At 32.4% G+C, this 20,136-nt stretch overlaps 1 protein-coding gene across 1 annotated transcript in view; it reads right to left on the bottom strand.

Moving 5' to 3' along the window:
• Positions 1-11,108, bottom strand: part of LOC112683176 (calbindin-32) — an 81,153-nt gene extending 70,045 nt beyond the window's left edge. The window contains exon 1 of the mRNA XM_025554075.1: positions 10,998-11,108. The gene's annotated coding sequence lies outside the window, so the exon portion shown is untranslated. The remainder of the gene's footprint in view (positions 1-10,997) is intronic.
• Positions 11,109-20,136: the final 9,028 nt, after the last annotated feature.

Genomic DNA, 20,136 nt, shown 5'->3' with positions numbered 1-20,136 from the left:
TTCTTTATAAAACGTATTATGATGCTGCGCACCCTTCTTTTGAATTTTCGATGTGCATTATTATTTATTATAATGGCCACGCGCGTCATATTAAAATGTTTCAAAAACCGACTATGGCGTCTTCGGTACTGGAGGCGAAACGAGGACTTAAATCTTAATGGTATTCGATGGTATTACTCATATGTTTTCGGGTGAAAACGCTCGCGTGCCGTTGTAATATTAATAATAATGGGTAGTTATGGTAATAAAGATAACCATAATAGCATTATAAATATGAATATTAATAAAAATCAAAAGGTGCGCGAGCGAAAAGTGATCGCTGTCTCGTAATAAGCGTCAACGTGACACCGTGCTGATAAATGCGCGTTTAAGACAATTAATTAAATGTTAAATGCACTGACGTCGTGTTACGATATTAGTAGTATAGTAGGTAGTTGGTGATAGTTTACCGTTTTTAATTCATATATAAACATATATATATATATATATTATAAAGTTTGAACAACGGCTGTCGCATGCGGTAAATCACAGACGACCGTCCAAAATGAACGTGTACAATACAGATACAACACGTTTGTATAACTATTCACCTGAAAAAGGTCGAAGAACTTTTGACCTATATATTTTATTTGGCAGATTCAAAAAACTTTTCGAAAATTTGCCATTAGATATCACACAGTTATTGTTACGACATAGTTCATAGTATTTAATATTATAAAAGCCAATAATAAAAGTAACATAAATAGTAACTAAATAATAATTTTTATTTTTTTATTTTACAAACAAGGAACGCTGTATTATGTTTATTTAAAATTATTTTTCAAACGGAATTTCAAAGTCGTAACTTGAAGGTATCGAAGAAAGCTTAAAGTCTATGATGAAGAAACCGACCGTTCATTTATGAAATGGAAATTGGAAGAGAAAAGATCTCGAGGTAAACAGAGAGAGTGGTGGCTCGATGAGCGGAACCATTTTCCTCCAAAAATCCTCCACTACCCATTTTCCCAAAAAAAATGTAATTAAAATTTTTTTTTACTACATAAATAAATATAATTTTCCTCCAAATATATTTTTCAAAAGTCATTTATCTGCGTAATAACATTTTGAAAATAAAACCATGAATGATGTGGTGGTTCGTTACTGCTGTACGGTATAAATATTCTGATCTGCGACTTGCGTTGTTTCGGCGCGCAGGTTGCTGAGTACATTATGTTATTATATTAACTTTGAAATTTCTATCAGTATTGGCTTTTTCAATATAAAAGAATAATAATTTCTCATATTCTACTCTATTGTATTAAAATTTTAAGCAAAATCAAAAGAATTATATAAAATAATGCTGTAGGTACGGCGTTACATTACACAGCGTAATCGTTATTATGAACCATTTTATACTTTGGAGCCGATAAAACACTAATAAATTATATATATATTGTTATCATATAAAATTTATTTATTTTATTTTAAAATTGATAGTAGAGAATTATATATTACTTAATATCTAAGTATTTGAAATAGAATCAACCCCTAAATGTTTGAATAACGTGTAGTATTAGATTATTTATTATTAGCAATAACTACTTAATGTACTTAATAACTTCTAAATTTTTGATGTGCACGAGTAGTACACAACTCACCAATGTTGTTGACACTTGATTTTATACGCTCAGTAGAATGTTCAATTAGTAAACAACAAACGATACCTATCTATATTATAATATACTGTAATGTACTGCATATCATTATGTCCATGGGATGCTTTATCGATTTGAGGATTTACGGTCATTGACTTCCCCCCCCCCCTTGAATAGAGTTGCCGAAACACATACATGTACAAATAAATATTATCGCCTTTTTCTTATTAATTAAAATTAGTGAACAACCGACGCATTTTAATGATATAGACGTACACAAAAGTACTGAAAATCACGCGAAATCCATGACTGCGTATAAACTGGAAAAAAAAACGCAAACAATGAAAGTTCGACGGAACGCCATGCTGTGTTCTTCGGTCGATTGGAAAAAAAGAAAGCATTACAGTGAACAAACAAAATATCAATAGCGGCGGTATTCTGTCTCTCGGAAAAAATAAATAACCGTTTTAACCGTATGGTATAAAAACTACTGTGATATTATTATAGAAATATTGTACACACCCTTTGAATAATATTATTTATAAGTAAATATATATATGTATATGTATACTTAATGAAAACAAACATTTTTTTCAAAAATACATTTTTAAACTTTGTCATATTATTATATACTGCCATCTTTCATTATTTTTTTTTTTACCAATTCCTCATATGCGTACTTACTAAGTGATCCATCGCGATCCACCATGACATAATAGTACAATACAATTATCAATACATTTATCGTGTATCGTTTTTATTTAACGATTATTGCTTGAAATATTATTTTAACTACTATGTGTTTCGTAGCAATATCGTGAACTTCAAATTAATATTTCCAAGATTTTAATTGTTGTATTTTTTTTATCTTTATTAGTTTTGTTTATATTAAAAATGACCCGCTGTTGTTTTAAATCGAACACTCGATTACATTGCTGAACCCGTAAAACTATTATAGCATAATATCTATAATTCAGTTGTACATAAAAATTGCGCGCATTGAAATGTTTGGAAACATTTCGATCAAAATGTTAATTGAGCTTTAACAGTAGAGCGAAAAAATATCGAATTTTTTTTATCGTTGTTTTATTGTTATTAATTAACAAATTATTTTATTTTATTTTTAGATTATACAAAAAAATAATTTTCTTTTCCAATTTACGGTGAACGACCTAAAAAAATAAAGAACAAAATCTCGGAAAAAAGAAACATAATTGACGATCAGGAATTTATCAAAATGAAAGCCCGGATAGTATATAACAGTACTCCGCTTTATTGCTACAATATAAAAGATGTATGATATTAAATACTTCTTCATATACTATAAGCCGTTGAGTATGGTTTTCAAAAAAATAAAAATGGTTGGATAATATATGGAGTAAAATCCCAGCAAAATGTATTCGATTTACATTTATTTTTCATTTTAAATGAACACATATTACTTACTATCATATATTATATACGTTATACTGTACTCTTGTACAACATACAATTGTATATTATTGATTTTCGAACGAACAAATAATGTACAATATAATTATTATATTGGACAAAAAAAAAGAAAAAAGTTCTTATAATGGTTGTATTCAATATAACATGGTCTGTAATTAACACTGTTAAAATTGATGTGCAAAAATAACATAAATATCATCGTAAAATTCGAGATCTTTTATCGTTTTATTCAAAATAATATTGTAAATAGTGTATATTAAGTGTACGATAAGTGGTGTATATTCCAATATGAGTTTCTATGAAATTTGTTTAAAGCAAAATACAACAAAGTTTCAATAGACAAATCAAACGATATTTTTTTTTAGTGTGTTTAAGTTGTTGATTTAGTTGTACCGGAACTGGAAATTAAACTATTGATTAAATTATTATTATTATTGTTAGTTTAAATGTTTACCTGTCTGGATATGACAGTAACTCTGGTTTTAATTATTGAACATCAAAATTATAAATTTTTGATGACTATATTTCCATAGAACTTCATTACAAAAATAAAAATATTAATTTGAATAAACAACATGACTGCAGAGCATAGTATACACACATTAAATATATGAATATGTGTATTATAATATTTATATTTAATGAAATAATAATTATTTCACTTGGTTTTTATTTTTCGTTTCATTTAAAATTTAATTATAAATATAATTAATTTAAATGTACGTATAATGATTTTGTTCACTCGACCGATCACAGTGTCATATTAACAGTGAATGACTGCTCAATTTTACGGATTGCAGAAACAATTCCGAGTACGATTCCAAAAAATTTGAATTATTCGTGCTTCGTTCATGTTGGTAAAATATTCAAGAAACGCTGAAAATATGGAAGAAAGCGTTTACAGAGAAATATTTTACTTTTCCTGTTAACTAGTAAAGAAACTTCAGATACAAAAAAAAAAAATATTGCATGTTACACTTCATATAATATATTTTATTGGTGCGCAGTAATCGGACTTGCATTGAAACACTATAATGACATTGTATACGAGTATAAAGGCTAAATGCAAACTTCTTCGAATAACCTTTTTTACCTCGCCGAAAAATTAAATTTATTCTCTCACACTTTTGACCTTTAAGAATAATGGTGTGTTATCTCCTTCCGATTAGCATATAATCATAGTGATGTCTCAAAAATAATGCAAATACTTACTGTCAAATGTCAAAAACTTATATATTACGCGTATTATTTAATAATAAATATAATATCATACATACATGGCAATATGACTGATTAATTGTTATTGCAACTCTATATTATTAACACTTTAATTGATTTTTAAGTAATTTTTAATCCAATAAGATTTTTTAGTTCAAACACATGAACAATTTAATAAATATAACTAATATAACTAATCTGTGGATACGTTACACATTTTTAAATACTATCATTATTGCATTTAATTGATTTAACGGATTAGGCTTTTAGGTCAAAGGATCTGTTGTGTCTATAATGGAGATTATCTAGTTTTATCGGAGTTTACTACGATTCGATTCCTTATTTTTTGCTCCCTTAAAATGAGTACGTTTTTTCCATTGGTACGTACTACTAATAAATGACGATCGTCAACTGCACGAACGATCCAAATTTGGTACAAAAAATTGTTCGGCTCGACGATGGAAGAACAACGAACGAACTGCGAGTGCGACGTGTAGTGATCGGAACGCTTGGGCATTACGTACTCGTAAATAATTATTTAAGCAACAAAGCACGTTCTTGGTTCACTTAAGCTGTTTATAAGAAAGGTAGGATTTAAAAAACGGAACGCTCGAGTTTAACACATGTCAATAGTTAAACCGATTCGTTACCACGAAAATGACAAAACAAATCAAATACAACTCTTGTCTTTATTACGAAAGAATTGCCGAAACCGGAGAACTAGTGACGATGTCCACGATTAGCAATAGTCTTACGTACGGTATGAGAGGCCAGCCCGGTTGAACTATGACCGCGTTCCAATTAACATCGGGTGCTCTGCCCGTACTTATAAAACCGTCTTACCGCCACCAAACGGCAGCGTGATGTTATTAATAACACGTTCACTATGCAAATTACCATGTGTACCGAACGTGTTATGTGTTATTTACCCTTTGACCTACTTGTTTCCAAAGTACGTATGTGCTAACCGTGCGCTAATCAAATGTCTACTTGAACGTATCGGTGTATTTCTAGTTGCATTAGCTGCGTTGGGGGATCATCACGGACGGCATCCTTGCGGCGCAATAGGTGAGTTGATTCCCGGGCCATTATTAAGTATGTACGAGTTAATTCCCTATTGTTTTACATACATTTTCAGTAGATATCACACGTAAAGAGTTTACGACCGTAAAGAGTTCGACCGTCACTTACAATTCGCTCTTATGTTCACCGAGACCACGCGAGAATTCTAACGAAATTTTAATTTTAATGAAAAAAATTAAAAAGAACAACATTTTTGAGAAACTTGTCAGTCGACTTTCTCGTGGTGTTTTTTGGGTTATGATAATATACTTAATATTTTACTAAATATTGAATAGAATATATAATGACCAGGGAATCAATTCGTACATACTTCTTGATGACCGGAAATCAACTCAACGGTATCGGTGCAGGTAAACAGGTACCCGAAAATCAACTCGTACGCAGCCCCGTACGGAGGTACGTCCGTACGTCGCCACATGCTCGTTTCGCCCGAGCTGCGAATGGCGATCGGGTATAACGGCTTGTTTATTTTTTTTCTGCTAAAAAGCTCGCCTATAAAAGTGATTAACACCGTACGCACGGCACATCGTTTTGCCCTAGTCGCTCGTGGGTCATAGTTGGTCACATCGATTTGTGCGGAGCCGACCCACCCGTACGTTCCGGTCTCGTGACCAACTGCAGTATTGCCCCCCCCCTTCACTCCCCCGTTCACAATAGATATATTTATTCGATGTTTAATAAATAATTGAGAAAAAAATATAAAAAAAAAAAATTTAACAAAATTATCAATATCCACAACGGTTATACATTTTTAAACGAAGAATTAAGAACCCATTAGAGTCTAATGGTCTAATGATTAGACATTTGCATAATTATAAATTGTCATTAATTTTTAAATGTTTGTATTCGAACGTTAATATATTCATATTCCACACGTTTCAATTTAAATTCCAATCGTATACAAAAATCGTTTCGATCGTTATGCGTGTAACGTTGACTGAAACTCAAGCATGGTCCAGCTCTGCACCAGTCACGTTCGAATGCTCCCGTGAGTTTACGAAATACACTCCTGTTCAAATAATATTCCATCGCGGATTTGCCCGTTATCTTACCGGGGACGTGTGACGCGAAAAATACTCTTTTCGTCGTGTCGCTGTCATTACAGTTTCATAGTTCTTGCGAACTACGTACCTATCTTGCGATCGTATTACACTCCTGCCGAACCGTTACCACGTTGGAGGAGGAGGAGGAGACGAGTATAATTTTATAACCCTATTACGTATTTTTGCGTTCGCATAGTTACACGATCCCTGCGGCCTCTTCTTCACGCATTTACGACCCCCTTTATGAGAACCCCGACCGGTGTAAATTAACGTGTTTTTACCGGAAAGCCGTGTATTCGAGGAAATCCGTGGTGCAGCTGATAGGTTCGGTGTTAGTGAGTTGCGGCCCGATCCCTAAATTAAGTACGAGTTGTGGCCCGTGTTTATAAAATAAACGTACGAGTTGCGGCCACATTTTATTTATCACTTCATATCAGTCTATCAGTATTACCCAGAAGACACCACGAAGAACTTGGCTAAGTCGTCTCCTAAATATTTGTTTTTTTTACTTTTTATTATTATTTATGTAAAAATGGCAACATTTATGGTAAAATTAATTTTTTTAGATTATTGGTTGGGCAAAAACTTAAACTTAATGATTTAACGAAATTAAACTGCTCTATTTCTTATTTCTATTTCTATTTTCTTTTTTATTTCATTTGATATACATTTCTGATTGAATTTCTACTGATACATCAATACAATTATAGATGTTAGGATGATTAGAGTAGAATGATGAATTTAAGTATGAATAAAAACTTTCATAGCCATTAGTGATACGGTTACAGCTAACAAAAAAATGTGCTCAAATATTTGGGGTAAACATGGCGTCCGGGGATTTATAGTTTTTGAAAACGTAGTCGGTAAATTGTACAACCCGATCATCTTTAGTGGGCAGTATTGCTAAAAATTCATCCGTGAAACAATCAATGATGTTGTCAAAATCCAAAAATGGCAAACTAAAAAAAAATTTGAAATAATAACTTTCATCTGTATTTGTGTTATACATTTTCGTGAGTCCTAAACTTTGAATTTTCCTCCACCAACTTTGCTCTAAGTGAAATCGACATCCTCTTATTTTTACATTAGAGAAGACATCTGCTACAGCACTGTGGATAGCTTGTTCAAAAATGTATAACAACTCCAATAGGAGAGCACGTTAGATCAATGGACATGGAATGGCGAATTCACCCCGGCCGCAATCAACTTAGTGATAAAATATGACTGGGTTGCAATTCACCGGTCTTTAACACGTTAATGACATGTCGGGCCACAACTCACCTATAGCCGATAGTTTTAATCGTTTGTTTTTAGAAAATCGAATAATTTGTTTTCTTTCTTTTTTAACACAAACACTACCGAACGATTCGGATGAAATGCTAGAACGTGGCGGAAAATAGTGAAATACAATAAAAGTACCTCCCAATCAATCGGTTGTAAAATATTTTTTGAGAACGGTACAGGTATTACAAATGTAGTTACAATTAATATTGTTCAATAACAGTCTGCAGGTTATGAATAAAATATTTTCTAAAACGTGTCTATGAAGTATTTCTGTTCTCAAACCCCCTTATCCGTCATGAGTATGTGGAATGATATTCAAACGGACGTTCTTCTTCGCTTGAACCACGCATACAGCATACAATAGCCTGGAAGGAAGGTAAGGTGGAAATATCAAGTCGGTACTACTATTCGGTAATATTATTGCTATAAACATCCGGACATCGATCATAACTAAAACATATCATTTACACGGGGTGCATGACAGTTGTCTATTATACACGATATCTTTACTGATCCGGTCATTCTGCCCAACAGTGCATATCGGCGATGGACAAACGGCGGTGTACGTACCATTTTTATCTGACTCGCGTTACGTTTTAATATGTTTTACTGTATCCATTTTCAAATTATAAGTAACTCGATACGTAACGCGTCGTATATGAAGCAAATCTGGAACCATGAATAGGACGATTCTACAAGGGGGAAAAACTTTTGGGAAGACACCGAATGAGATCGTGTCAATGGGGATGTAGCAGACTGGAATAGCAAACGCGTTCACGTTCAGTGTTTCTAGTAAATCTCTAGACATCAAATATTATTATTACGGATCTTATCTTCTAAAACCGGAGTAATGAATGTGGTGACTGATGAGCAAAAAAAAAAAATGCTAAATAATTGATATTAACATATTATTTGTTAGTAATAATTATTACTACTATAGTGCGACGCGATGAAGTATCTCTATAAAAATGATAAAATAAATAAATAAATAAATAAATAAAAACGGAAAACGATAATCCGATCGCCTGACAATCGAAAACGAGTTCGGACGACCTTCGGTCGAACCGAGTTCACAGATCGTCAAGGTAAAACCGAACGCGTTCTTCCCGAACCGTTCGTTCTCGCGCTCTGATCGCACCACGTCCGAAGAGACCGAACGGATCGGATCGAGTCGGTCGTACACGATTTGTTCGCTGCGAATCGGTCGTCGGATGCTCGTTTATTCTTACCCCACCACCATGTGACCCGCGTGAATCATCCGGCGCCCGCAGCCGACAACTGAGCTCCGCGACGGCCACCCCGGACGGGACCGTTTCGACCCGCGGCGACGGGCGGGTCAGAGCGATCACAGACAAGGGCGGATTGTATGCGGCGGCTGTGCTCTAACGTCCCCGTGGCGGCCGATTCGTGTGCGCTGCGACGTGCGGGCGCGGGCCACGGCGAATCCGATATCCGGGGCTCGAACGTTTAAAGACCCACACATCGCGCGTCCGGACCTACGATAACCATGTTCGGCCCCGACGACCCCGCGTGTCTATTAACGTGTCCAACCTCCTTCGTACGTACCCCGTTGTAGGTTTTCGAAAATCCCGTCACCCTCGACGATTGATTATAATTTAGAAATAGAAACAAAGTCGTTAATCTTCTTTTTGTTTTTCGGTTTTAATAGGAAAAACGACAAAGCTAATGAAATAAATAATGTGGACGGCCCAATTTTTCTCGGTTCTAATGTTTCATTTCAATAGGTAGTTTAACGAAAACAAAAAAAAAAAAAAAAACCCGTCCTTTATTTATTTTTCCTTTTTTTATCCTCGTCCGTGTAAATTAATAAAACAAGAACTCCCTCCATGATGACCGTTTACATCTTCTCGGAACTGTGTTCATGTGCCCTCCAAAGAGGAGAGGCGGGTAACCCCGGGTTAGGAAACACCTTGTCATTATTACGGTATATCATTATGGTATTGTTATAATAATTATTTTATAATACTGCGCATATCGTTCAACCAAAACACGTGCGCGATTAACACAACATATGATTTATTCATTTTTTATTGATTCCGCTATTTCGTTCTGACGACAACATTAATGGGTCTAATATGTTTGCCCGACACACGAATGCCCGATACATGAATTACCCGACTTCATTTTTCCAACACTTAATTTGCCCCACACTGCATTTGCCCGACACTTCGTTTGCCCGAGGCCCGACACAATATATTTTACATATTTTTACTGTACGTATAATACTGATATACAATATTTTATTACTATTTCATAATTTTATTATTATTATTATTATTTATTAATATCTAATATTAATATACAATAATTAAAAAAAAAAAAAACTAAATCAGACGAATATTTTATCATGGATAATATCGTTCTATGTGAAAAGGTACTAAGTATTAAGTAATACTTATAATAAGGGCAAGTGTTATTATTGGTATAGTTTTAAATTTGACATTAATTTGTAAATAACATAATATAATATAATATTTTATTAAAATTTTGAATAATTTTTGACATATATTTATTTATAATTAAAATAAATGTTAAATTTGAGACTGTCGGGCAATTTAATTTCGGGAAAATGTACTGATCCCGTTTGTTATTATAAACACCCCTAGAAGAGTTAAAGTACAGATGTTACTAGTAGTTTTCAAATATTTAATTTAACTAAACCGCTCGAATCGAATCCGTTCTATACGTTTTAAAGATATGACATAGTAATGCAATAAAGCACCGTTATTACTTAAGGCTGTGTTGCGTGGATGATCGTAAAGCTGTCTTAACACGTCGAGAAGAAAAAAACAACGGGAGTGAAGTCGATGAAACATATAATGTTATTATAACGTACAATATTAAAATAGCTGGCAATTTAGAGAAAGTTTGACAGTATAATATTATAATATCAACACGTATTCAATATATACTTATAAAGGCATAATAATAGTAACGAATAAACGAGAATAAAATTATTGAAAAACGGTTTTTTTTTTTGAAATAAAATCGCCATTAAATTATATGTAATAAACGTCTGAATATTACAGTTATATTTATTATACTATATAATTTATATTTTATATCAAATCGAACAGTATCAAATCATGTTAATTGTACGGTAGTTAAACGAATGTACAATTTGTTTGGATAATATACAATAACACGAAAATATTAATATATTGAACAAAATAGGGGAGGGGGTATAAATTGTAAGTATTCATATATAAAAATTATTCGCGTGCGTATAAAAGTGAATAAATAATAACAGCGTTGCGCTTACCTCGGTGTGGAATGGAATAGCAACGTGAACTTGAGCGGTAATGTGACAACGGACTGTTGTGGTGGTGCGTGGGTGTTGATACCTGAACTCGTCGTGGAGGACTAAAGCTGTGTCGCTGCCGCTGCCGCCGCCGCCGCCGCCGCCACCGAAAACCCGGGCTATTTTATCCATATTTAGAACGCTTGCGCGGCTCCATAATGCAGCACGAACCCTTGGCTCTTTTTCTCTGTTATTTTTTTTTTCTGCAAAGTTTTAAGTTTATATATACGCACGCGGAGGGGAAACAGATCGCTGCGGAATGCCGGTCAATTTATGTGCACACTATACATACCGAAGCGTATGAATGTATCGTATAGGAAATATAACTAGATCCCAACTACTACGAATGTTATAAACGGTGAGATTTTTTTATTTTTTTTTTTACCTTCTAGAATGCTGAGGAAAAAAAATTGTTAATATTTAAATGTTTTCTCCGGCCCGCCGTATTTCGTTTAAAATTTCCATGCTTGACCCATACACAATATTAAATTAATACGTTGTAGTGTACGCTCGACTAGCGTAAATGTTTTAGGACAAAGCGACTATTTGTCGTCTTGTATTTTTCCCGAATCACTACAAAATAATCCGAATCGATTTTACCAAAAAAAATAACAACAGTTGTGTGTCGTAAACTGCGCAGGTTTTTTGATCCTTTTCCAAGTCACGCTCGAAGATATGACTGTAGGAAAAAAAAAGTTATGGAAAACATTTTAACTGTCAAAAATAAAATGTTTACCTATATATATAGCATGGAAAAACGAGAAAGGTACCTACATCATTATTGTTTTGATAGTTCCTCGCCAAACGTCTCATATTTAATCATAAAATACGAGCGTAAATTCTAAGCATGTTTAGGAAACATAATACAAAAAAAAAAAAAAATAAGAAAAAAAACTCCGTATAAAATATGCGTATTCAATTTTCAAGACTTGGAAGTTCAAATTACAAATCATACGATTTAAACGTTAATGATAACTGATTACCGTCGGTCGTTTGAACGGTTGTACAAAAATAGATATCGGCCAACATTTTTTTTTCCATTAAGCAAGTCAGATTGGACTTGGACTTGGATTTTTTTTTTTCACTACAGCAGATTCAATTATATAGCTCGGTTCATATTTTCTGTACAGAAGCGAGACTCGTTTGTCGTCATCGTTTAAAAATATAGTTCTGTAATAATGTAAAAAAAAATAAATATTTATCGTGCCATACACAGAAATGAAACATTCACACACATACTCGTATTTATAATATACTGACTGAATGGCGTATAATCGGCATGACGTTTTATGTTTAAAATAAACCATTATATATAGGTTTTCAACAAACCGGAAGTATATTCCGTTGTATAAAAAGTTTGCATATTAATGACGATACATATATATTTCACGTCTATAAATTGTGCCGTCGAGTATCGCGCCACCGCAGCTATTATTCACGAAACGGATTTAATCGATTTAGTATTGTAGATCGACAATACAAATGGCCGCAGTGTCTGTAACGATTGACAGTTGACACGTCCGATCGATCGCGTGCACATGAATATATAGTAATACATGTATCGTATACATTCGCGGTGAACTTGACAGAGTATTTTTTCTCCACAATCTCTTCAGCGATACCACGTAATCGGAACGAAAATTCACCTATCTCCGGATGTCAATTGTACTAATGGTCTGTCCTCGAAAACCGGATTCAATAATATCGTTTTTCGGAAACAAATCGCAGTTATTCAGAGGACTTTGCGTAGTATAACAGTAATAACGATTACCATATCGCACATCCATATCAAAACAGTAACAACTCGAAAAGTTGGTTTTTTTTAGTTAAACGTATATTCGGATTCTACAAACGAAATTACATAAATTAACAAAACAGGTTTATCTTTATCTTTAATATTCTCTGTTAGATGGCAATGTAAGTACATTTTATTGAATGAATAATACCAAGGTACCACCAACAAAACCGACATTCCTGAAAAAAGCGTTTTTTTGAGTTGTTACTGTTTCGATATAGGTGTGCGATATATCGAATGCCGTCTACTTTTGAGGTTAAAATCACGCACGTCTATTGCTCATTAACACAGTTCGTGATCTTACATCGGTTAAAAAACGATCATGTCCTACGTCAAATAATTCATTGTGAAAAAAAAATTGTTAACATTTGAATAATACAAAATGTGTAAGGTTGCAGTCGGTAGATTGTAGATGCACTGGCTATGTAAAATATTATTGCGTTAATAATTTTGTTTTATTACGCGAAATCGAATTTCACTCACAAGAAAAAAAATGTCCAAACGTTATTTCGCTCCACTTACTCATATTATTATCTATTGTCTACATTAGCGTTTCCCAAATTTTTCTCTGCCGGACCCCTTAGAGATAATAAAAATGATCGCGGACTCCTTAATATAAATGAAAATTAAAAACAATATTATCAAATAATACTAAATTGATTTCTTTACTTTTTGAACTAAATGCAGATATTTTTATGATAAATAACGATAAACCAACGCGATCAGACTGCTTCTAAACTTAACTACTTTTCAATGATGACTAATTCGACTATATATTTCCCATATAATACGAATATTACATCAGTATTTTAGTTTTTATGGATAGGTAGTTTGTGTATTTTTAATTTACGTTTGTGGACCCCTTCTGGTATACGTGCGAACCCTTAGGGATCCATGGACCACGGTTTGGGAAATTCTGGTCTACATCGAAAATGAAGTTTTTGGCAAAAACTAGAGCCGTTAATTCAAACAAATCAATTTTTTGCCTAAAGGAATATAATATAATAATAAGGGTCACCTCACACCTTCTATATACTAATTATGGATTAATGTTAGTCAGTCGCAGTGTCGTACCAATAAATGGATGTTCAATATTATAGCTTTTCTAATAAAAAATATTTATATCTCTGATATCCCTTCATAATAACAGTTCTGTTATTATAGTAAATGCGTTTATTATGATATGTGTGTATACTCTCGGCCAATGTTATATTTAAATTAATACTTTTTTTGTCTAGACTAAAATGAAGATAGCACGACAAAAATGTATCTAGATAAAGATAAATATTAAAGTTAGATACGTTTTTGTCTAAATAAAAAAAAATTTAAATTTGCAATATATTTATATTCTAATTTCTTATGAGTATACTTTAGTTACTAGTATACTACTTTGTAATTTAATACTATTTAAACACAGACTACATGTTTAGATCAAAGTTGGTAGTAGATATCATTATATGCCAATACTCAATAAATATAAATTAACCAGCATTTCAAAAGTTAAGTATAAATATTAAGAAACAATTTTTTTACACATGTTACATTCCACGGTAAATCGTGATTTTTCTGAATTTTCTTAATAATTTTTGTATGCATTTAAATTTATAATAGTAGATACGCAATTGCTGTTTTGTAAGATACATATTATTTTATATATTTTATACATAAGATAAATAAAAGAAGATTTTTTTTTGATGTTAAATATAAGACACAATTAAATAGGTTATTTCTGACTGAGTAGCTCACCAACTTTTCTTACTAATAAATAATTATTATTATATAATATATATAATATATAATTATTATTATATATTATATAAATAATAAATACATTCACTTTTCCATTCATTTACCTGATCACCATTCACCAGCTTAACACATAGCAAAAACATTTACGTTTTGGGCCCCGGGCTTCAAATGAAATAGTTAATGATGTATAATATTATTTTATAATTTCTGTAACTGGGATTATTTATGAATTCAAATTTTAATTATTAATTAAAAATGAAATAATTCGATAGTAAAAATTTGTATTTTGGTTTTTTTTTTCGTGTACAAATGAACTCATCTAGAAAAATGAATACTTTATCAAAGATAATTATTAAGATAACATGAAACTATTTATCTAGATAATAAAAAAAATACCAATAAATGGTTCCAATGCTGCTCGCTGTACTGATATCATCGAAGGATTTTTATTTTATTTTTTTCTGTTAGCGACGGATATACGTAACGATTATATTAGCGTATAGGAACACTATGGCGTACTACGATCGAACCATTATCGAATTATACACCGAACACACGGCTTTTGATTCTGTTAACCGTATTGGGTACTCGTTGCCACAGTAAATATTATAGTACACATTACAATATGCAATATGTTAACAGTGTTTCTATACGTTTGGCATCGTTAAAGATTATTTTCAAAGCGCAGTGGAAAAACTACGCCTTCTCTCCCGTGGTTTCAGTCGTATACGAACAACTTTTCAGATCGCATATAAAATTATGATACGTATAAACTAAAACTATAGGAAACGGGACGGGATTCCGACAACCACGCGTTCGGATTCTCTCTGATCGTAGGTATATAATACACGTATTTCGCTCATTCCAACCTCAACCACCCCCCACGGCTTACCGTTTGGTTCCATTGCTCTAATCTTGATGGATTCATAACTTTAACTACTCCACGTCGTTTTATTTATTTATTGATATCTTTACGGTGCTGCACGCATTATTAACGGTGCCGCCTACTGATCCATATATTTCGCTTACAATTGTACGCTGAGCTCGTATTGCGTTCCATTTTCCATCGTTCGTTGTTAACCGTGACGTGACAAATTTTCCAAACTCAAATTTACCGTGTACAAACGCAATGAATGCACAGCAAATACATACTATGTATATAAATGTATGTGCCATACATACTTTGAAAAATATATAGAAATACGTTCTCTGAATCTTAAATAAAATACTTCAAACTCAGCCAATAACGGGAGACTCGCATCAATAACGAACTTAAAGTAAAAATACGTCGTAAAACGAGAAAGGATATACAATGAAATTAAAATTCATAATGGTAATAAATTGAATTTTCGAAGAGGTTTAAAACTCCCTTGGTTTCATTGGTATGTATTCGGTATAAATGTATTCATAATTTATTTCAATTATACATATCCACTCATAGACCATGCATAGACCATGACCTGTAGTCGATTGACATTAACTGTCATATCAAAACTGTAACACGGGAACAGTGCAACAATCAGAAATTAACGTAAATCTATTTCTTGCTTTAAGTAATAATAGATGATTGAAAAACGGTCGAAATCATTTTAACTGTTTCTATTACGTAACTGAATGAAGCCGGAATAAATAAATAATTATCTTATCAAGTTACTTTTTTTAATAATTTAAAATTTCATGGTTTTCAAAACTTTTACAAGTGAAATACTAGAACTCGGGAAAATTTTGGAAAGTTAAGTATTTCGTCTGGCAGAAGTTTTGAAATTTAAAAAACAACATTATGATTGGTGATAATATTATATTTTTCGATAAACTTTTGCTATATTCTTGTAATTGTTTATAATATTTTGTTCAAAAACTCAGAGATGAGAAATAAATTAGTATTTTACGAAAACGGCTTGATAAAAAACTTTCAGATATTTTCATAATTTCTTAATTATGACATATATTACAAAAAACTATACATAGTATCAAATTCTCAACGTTTTCGTTGACCAATATAGTTCGTTACTACGTTTTCAACATTATAAAGATTTTTTTTTTCGTACAGTTAAAAAATAACATGTTGGCAATAACTATATGCACTTATCACATAACATTAATGCGTATTATTAAATTATTTGAAAATAAACGGGAAAAGCAAACGCAAATATTATCAAGTACAAATTCAAAGTACATGGTTTTTCAAACATAAATGTATGGATTTTTCTCCCCGTTTACAAATGAAAACTGTAATTAATAAAATCACGTTGTGTCGAGCTGAAGCACACATTTTTCAAGCTACGCATAGATAACACTGCAGTTGTATACGACTAATTATGCTCTGTGCATATGAACGTCTATCAAGAACGTATAAGATACGCGTGTGTGGGCGTGTGTGTGTATGTGTGTGGGTACATTGTACAAGGTAACCCTGGTATCGGTGCTATACTGATATTTTAAATTGCATGGTGTAATCGGGCGAATTTAATGATGAATGAAAAATACATTTATGCACGCGAAAAACCCACGTGACGTTTATTGAAATGTATTGTTCTCTTTGGCTTGCTCTCATTGACAGCCGCAGGATATACAGAATATATCTACATGATTGATTACCGATGGCATTTCATTTTTGCCAGCCAATTTTATTTTACCGATGGTTTAAAACTATTTGCGATTTTTTTTTGATTTTTTTTTTCATAGCCCCACTTTTCACCGAACAACTGTGCGTACAAACTTCGTAGATTTTCTTACATAATGCTGACGCGTTTCCTGCTCAAAATCAATCACTCGGATCCTCCAGTGTACACCGAAATGGATGTGAAATCGTATAACATTATACATGGTGTATGTATATATATAAAAAAAACGATTGATGAAATAAAAGTTGTTGTTACAATTTTTCATCGACTGTTGAAATAAATAAACGATGGTCGAAGGTGCACATAAAATATTAGTACATCATTAGAACATCAGTTTAAAACGATTTAAATAATTATAAACATTGGTTGTACATAGTATTACTCGTATATATCACAGCCAAGTTCATGGGATTTCCAATTTTATGAAATTAGCAACGTCGTCGCAAAAAATTGAATTCATAGCAACCGATTTGGTTAAATGAAAATTTTATACCTGATGATGAATTTTTAATTCAAAACCAGTCGTACATTACAAGTTTAATAACACTTCAGGCTAGTATTTTATTTAGTTCTAATTACAAACTGTTTATTTATACAATATTAAATATTTCTATTTGACCATCGTGATTTTGAATTCTATTATTCAACATGTCATCACGACACATTAGAGATGAACCTTATCGAACGAATACTTAATAATTTATTCAATTTTAATACCATTAGCTATGTATGATTAGACATAGTATTTTTTAATGATATTGATTGAAAGCACGTTTAGGAATTTAAGAAAATGGGTATCGTAAGCTGCAGCGAATAATTTTATTTGTTTTGGTTAAAATATTTTCACTGTACTTAAATATAATTTAAAAAATGGTTTTTCGGGAAACTGAATTATAAATAGTAAATATGACATTTTCATTGAAAAAGTTTTTTTTTCTTTAAAAAAAAAATCTTCTTCTGAATTTTAAGATATTCATATTTCGGAACTTATCTCAAGTAAAAAATCCTACAGGAAATTATTTACAGGGAAATCAAGTTTTCACCTAACGGGGTTAATACAAAAATCAGTTTATACATCATTATTCTATGATTTATTTTTTACGAGTAAAATTTGAGCATTCATTTTGCTAGTTTTTAAACAAAAAAAAAAAAAACTTATTACCAAAGACGAACGACCTCTTGCCCTTAAGCTATATAAGAATTTCGTTCATGCAATAGTGTTAAAAAAAATTATCCAATAATATTATACAACGAAAATCCAATAAAACATTGAAAAGCGATTCGAAAAATTGTTTGATTTTTAAAATTGAAAATTTTAAGATAGCATTTTTCTACTACATGCACATTTTACGATTACTTAATAGGACCAGTTCAGCTCGAGCAACCGTACAAAGCATACGTGCAGTTCATTGTTCCTGAGCTATGTTTATACATTATTCGTTAATCTTATCGGTTTACGATCTAATTTTTTTTTCAAACCCAATATAAAGTCGCAGCAAACTTTCAACTCATACTATCAAACCACTTTAGCACCTTCAATCATCGCTACATCAAAAAAAGTAATATATTTAATTAATAAATTACTTAATAATAACAAGAGAGAAAAAAAAAATATCTATATCAGTCACTCCAGGCACCGTTAACGCGGTGATCTGCAAACCAGATAACCGCACCATGCAATCTAATCCGCCTAAAAGTAAACAAGCTAAAACGGTACAACCAATTAAAATAGTTAATAATCAAGCGATTAACAACGCTCTTCCATTATCAAGCCCCGAATGGCAGCAACAATAAAAACCTTCGAAACGTAGTCTCCCCTGTTCACCAAATAGCTCGAACAATATCCAAGAGAAAAAAATCAAAATTTTTTTCCTCGCCAAACCGATTCTCCATATTATCTGAAAACGAACCCGATACAATTGATAACGATGACACTAATAATCAAAACGAACCCGCAATTACACAAAGAAACAAAAAAGACCAACCACCACCAATATATGTAAAAGGAACACTTAACTTTTCTAATCTTAGAAATGCAATTGGCGATCTAATTGGGCAGGATAGCTTCACTTGCAAATCAACTACCACGCATCTAAAAATACAAGTAGACACTCCTGATAACTACAGAACACTTATACACTTTCTAAAAGACGAAAAAGCAGAATACTATACCTTCCAACCTCAGTCAGATAAATTACTCAGAGCAGTTATAAAAAATATTCATCATACAACCGAACCCACTGAAATCACTTCTGCTCTAGAAGAGATCGGCTTTACCGTAAGGCAAGTGACTAATATAAAACACCAAAAAACCAAAAAAGCACTATCATTATTTTTCATTGATCTTGCTCCCGAAACTATAAGTAAGGAAATATTTAATATTACTTCCCTACTAAACACAAAAATCAAAGTAGAAGAACCTCATAAGCGCCGCGAAATTCCCCAATGCCTAAATTGTCAGACCTATGGCCCAGTGGCGTATTTACGGGGGGGGATATGGGGGATAGATCCCCCCCCTTGACCTTTTTTTTTTTCCTAGGTAGCTATAAGTTGTCTCATTTTCTCTAATATTCTTAATATGATATTACTTTCAAGCATGTATGTTTTCTGTTTTCTAAATGTTCTAGTCGCGGTAATTGTACCGCTCTGATAGTCTGGTATACTAATCGCCACTAATCGTTTATCGTTGGCGGCATGTACGACTATCAGGCAACAAAAACTATACCTATATTATGGTGTACTGTATTTTGTACGTTTTTGCGAATTATTTTTCATGCAAGAGTGTTTATAATAAACCCGATAAGCAATCGGTAAACAAAACAAAATTACCATGAAGACCGTGGATTAACCATAGGGCGGCCGGGCGGGTTTATTTTTAGAAAATTTGTTACTAGTAGATTTATGGCTAATGTATAGCTATATATATATATAT

The sequence above is a fragment of the Sipha flava genome, unplaced genomic scaffold (assembly GCF_003268045.1).
Source record: "Sipha flava isolate LNK unplaced genomic scaffold, YSA_version1 221_pilon_pilon, whole genome shotgun sequence".
NCBI lineage: Eukaryota > Metazoa > Arthropoda > Insecta > Hemiptera > Aphididae > Sipha > Sipha flava.
This window is presented reverse-complemented; position numbering and strand designations above follow the sequence as displayed.